The sequence below is a fragment of the Alosa pseudoharengus genome, unplaced genomic scaffold (assembly GCF_046254945.1).
Source record: "Alosa pseudoharengus isolate Yale_2024_CS ecotype anadromous, Long Island Sound unplaced genomic scaffold, YU_APseudo_1.1 YU_APseudo_1.1_scf_21, whole genome shotgun sequence".
NCBI lineage: Eukaryota > Metazoa > Chordata > Actinopteri > Clupeiformes > Clupeidae > Alosa > Alosa pseudoharengus.
Genome location: NW_027468674.1, coordinates 20413305 through 20418304, shown reverse-complemented (window position 1 = coordinate 20418304; position 5000 = coordinate 20413305).

Sequence of the window (5000 nt, the reverse complement as noted above, 5' to 3'; positions counted from 1 at the left end):
GGGGAACCGGATAAACATGGTGAGTGTGTGTGTGTGTGTGTGTGTGTGTGTGTGTGTGTGTGTGTGTGTGTGTGTGTGTGTGTGTGTGTGTGTGTGTGTAGGTGTGCATGGGTGTGTGCACACGTGTATTTGTGTGTGACATGTGTGTGTGTGTGTCTGTTTGCGTGAGCAGTGTGGGGTCTGTTGAAAATGTGTGAAAGGAGGAATGGTAAAGGGGGGTGTAAATATTTCCGCCTTTGATTTCACACACCAAATGAATGGGGATGCTCTCTGCTTCTTGAGGTTAATGGGTGATTAATTTCACGATGATATTACGCGCTGTAATTTGATCAGGGCAAGCTGCTCTCGCTTTGCACACTTCCCTCTATCAGCAGGTCAGCTGGACATTTTATAGGCTGGAAAGCTGAACACAAACTGTGGTGGCAACCACTGCACAAAATTTGTCATGGTGAAGAAATTCCACTGAATTCTGATTCTGAATAGACTCATCTGTAACTTTCACATACACAGGATGTCACATAGAACCTCCTACAGCTTGCATTTATTTCAAAATAACAGCTTCATCCATACTGTAGCATCCACACACAGGATTTACGTAATAACCTTCAACACCTTTACCTGAATTCACAGCAACAGCCTCATCCGTACCATCCACACACACACACACAGAATATTACATAGGACCTCCTGGAAATCTCATTTATTTCACAATGACGACCACACACAGGATTTACGTAAGCTATCACCTCCAACACCTACTGAATTCAACGGTAACGGCCTCATTCATAACGTCCACACAAAAGGATGTTACATGGACCAGCTCCCATTTATTTCACAGTAACAGATTCATCCATAACATCCACAAAACAGGATGTCAAACGAAACCTCCGATTCCTCTCATTTCCTAGAGCTCCTTCGTGTTAGCGCCCTTCCATGTGAAAGGCTATAGACCAACACAACCGTCTGATTGAAGATGGATCAGCTTGTATGCAGTGGGAGGCTGTTAGATTGTGCACCTCCCTTGGCGGAGTTATTTTCTGTGACACGGTCAATACCACCCAAAGCTATTGACCTGACATATCGACATGCTGGGGCCACTAGCTGCTATGAAGCATCTGGCCGCGGAGTATCGAGCCGAGTGCAGAGACTGAGGTGAGGGAATAAATGAACACGAGGAGAGGAAATGGATAACACGCCAAAGGCTAAAAAACATACACTGCAGCAAAGCAAACCTGAGGTGGTTAAGTGGTGTGTGTGTGTGTGTGTGTGTGTGTGTGTGTGTGTGTGTGTGTGTGTTTGTGTGTGTTTGTGTATTTGTGCAAAAAGGAGTGTGTATCTGTGTCTACAAATCACAACGTGAGCATCAACCTCTAATGCCATTAATTAGAATGAGTGGAGCGTAACACGATAACTGATGCTCAGACATTAACTCTTCAACAAGTAAATTAAGCTTTATTTTCCACATGTCATTTCTAAGCTGCAGTCTGGGGAAGCACAGCCGGTGACCCCCCCTCGCTAAAATCCATCACCTCACTGGAATTCAACATCCAGTGGTCCTCCCCAGCCTCTTTTTTTTTTGGTTTGTTATTTCAGTCCTCTAGAGACACTCTGTGGCAGATTGAGGGAGATCTGGGATTCCAGAATGCAGCCGGATGTGTACCGTCACTGGTCAGGATGTGGGCCATCACAGGAAGGGATGAGGGCTGCCTATGGGCTGGATGTGTGCCGGATGTGGGCCATCACAAGGCCGGATGAGGGCTGCCTCTGGGCTGGATGTGTGCCGGATGTGGGCCATCACAAGGCCGGATGAGGGCCATCACAGGAGCGCAGGTGGGCCATCACAAGGCCGGATGAGGGCCATCACAGGAGCGCAGGTGGGCCATCACAAGGCCGGATGAGGGCCATCACAGGGCCAGATGAGGTTCTCCTGCCCTTATCCGGCCCAGAGGCAGCTCTCCTTATCTGAGATATGTTAAATGGGGTTCTCCGTGACTCCCAGTGTGCACGACACTCACGCCCCCCACCCAGCCCCTAAGACTCCCCAGGGGAGGAGAACTGGCAGACTGTGTGTCAAAACAATTCAGCCTGACTAAAGGCAGCCAGAGGAACAGACCATTTCTGGTGTCTCAGTGGTGTTCAGGTAAATTGAATACTGTCTCTTTTTAGAGGGGGATGTGTTGTGGTATATATAGGCTATTGGCAAATGATTGAAGTGGCAATTTTCACAGCCTTTCTCTCTATTTACAGAGATGCAGCATACAGTCCTGTTGTATACCACCCTATAACAATAAAAATAAATAGGAAAATTAAATTAAAAAAAATATTGAAATGGTATAGGAATGCCAATCTATATTTTAAATTATTGATATGGTTTTATATGGTTGAAAATCTCTGCCATGAAATGATCTCAATAGGCTACTCCACACTCCTTGGAACAATCAACCTCAGCACAACAGAAATTTACACAACGTGATATGTGATGTGTCCTTCGTGTGTGGACATATTCTAATTTTGTGCAAGGCAAAAACCTTGGCTTTGTAAAAAAAATATCCTAAAATAAGAATCGAATAACAAATCTGGCAATACAAAATTGCATCCACTGAAATTCTTCAGTAGAACCCATGTGTTTGTTGTGTCTTTTTTAAATATATATCCAGCCATCTTGATACGTCTATGGAGATGCGATAGCGTAAACAAGGCCCCTGGCTGCCCTGCAGGCTGGTGCCGTTACAGCCGTTTGTTAGGGAGGTGAGCGCCGATGAGAGGAGACAGCCTGAACCGCCACTGTCGCTCTTCTCATCGCCAGCTATCACCCTGCAGGAAAAGATGGGATTAAATGGATATTCAACCGCCTGCATATCATATACGTGTGTCTGTGCGTAATATGCTTGTAATTTTGTGGGTTTGGTGGGTATTCCTGTATACGTGTGTGTGTGCGTGTGTGTGTGTGTGTGTGTGTGTTACGTGTGTGTGTGTGTGTGTGTGTGTGTGTGTGTGTGTGTGTGTGTGTGTGTGTGTGTGTGTGCTCATGTCTATCTCTCTGTTTGATTCAGGGTGTGTGGATTTTTAATCACCACAGTCTGAGCATGTGCAAGTGTAAGACATTGTGAATATGTTTACTGATTTGAATTTTACTGTCAAAAACAATACACTCACTGACACACCGACAGGAGAATGCTAACAAATGAAGCGCCATCGGGACACTTCTCACAAGCCAGCCTCCACCAGAACAGACAAGACAAAGGCACCTGAACGGCTTTAATTTACCCCACAGAACAGCTCAAATCACCCAGCTCTCTCAGGCAGCCTTTATAACCAGACACTCCAGTCACATGGTATTCCTGGCACTTTCACGGAAAGAAATATCAAGCCTGCCATTATTTATCCAAATCTCTTCCCATCTCACTGTAGGGTTGCTGTGTTGTTTTCCTCTTGTAAGGGGAGTGCACAGCAGAGGGTGTTGGAGGAGATCTTCACAGCTTCAGGATGTCGGAGCCCACTGTTCAAGTTGTCAAGCTGAATGATTAACTGTCAGGGGAGTGCTTTGGTTTTTCTACATTTTAGCAAGAAAACAGGGAAAGAAGGAAGGCGTTGTTTTTTTTCCGGCTAAGGTAGTAAACAAACAAACAAACAAATAAATACAGCAAAGATGTGTGTGCTCTGCAGATTTGGTGTTTGTTTAAACAGAAACACTGATATTTGGAAATTTCAACATATTTTTTTCATCAATTTCTGTCTAATTGTCACTCTTTTGTTGCTGATGCACAAAATATTTCCTTGTTTAGATTTGTTAGAAACCACAGAATAAGCATTAATTGGAGACCATGAATATTTCAAACCATCTAAATTCCTTCACTGGACGTCAAAATGTCTCTGTGTGTGTGTATATGTGTGTCATGGCAAAGCACTTTCCAAGTCTTTTCAGTGTCATGTAAGATGTTCTCTGAGACGTACTGTGGTTTTATGAAAAGGCGTAAGTGGTCGTATTGCTCCAACACGCGTGACAGGATGTGTTGATTGGCTGACAGCTTGCTGACACCACGGTACTGATAGTGTCATTCACAGGCCCTCTGAGAATGGAATGCCTCAGCAGGTGCAGGCAGAAAAGCACCTGGGCTTAAAAAGAAGTATTTCCTTTTTTCTTTCTTTTTATTCCCTCCTTTATTCCTTTCTTTTTTGGCTCATTGACCTTGAAAATGTCTGTCTGACTCTGTCAATGACCGGATTCAAAGAACTCGAGGGCGTGTTGGTATTTTAAGTATTTTGAGTGCTCGGCTGAAGGACCTCTAATGACCACAGAAGAGTCTCCCCTACTGCTGAAGCAATACAATAAAGGATAACCTCCTTTAAATGAAATAATAAATAATACAGAGTGTATTGAGAGTGGCTTAAGGATGAGTGATGTAAGTGGTTCTGGAGTTGATGCTTGATCCCTGTATGGATCAATTGACCATGGGAGATGCACAGTGTCTCAGGTGCTGTTTATACCTGGGGAGGCCCTTGTGACAGGGCCAATGTCATCTGATCGCCATCTGTTGTGTAAGGGATTCAAGGAGCAGTTAACAAGGCATTTGACCATGACAAGATCATGTCCCATTCAGAGATACACTTAATTTCTGCATTGTTTTGGTTTGATAAAATGGGATTTATGAAATCAGACGACATGTGTACATGTAAAACTAAACTAAAATTATAATTAAAATTAGGACGGAATAAAATGTCTTTACTATTAACTGAATTGTAATTAGTATTAAATCATATCTATAGGCATACATATATATAAAATTCATCAATTGTTGCTTTATTTTCCTGTTTTCCATAGCTTATGTCAGTGGATAACTCTGGTTAACATCAGACATAAAGACCTCTTCCTCCTCCTCTCTGCCCCTGCAATGAATAACATTTGCATGCACATGACACTACCGACCCCCCTGCAAATGGACAGCCTTTCCCTGGAGAATGTCACCACGGCGACCAGCGACTGGAAATCTGCTTTGATG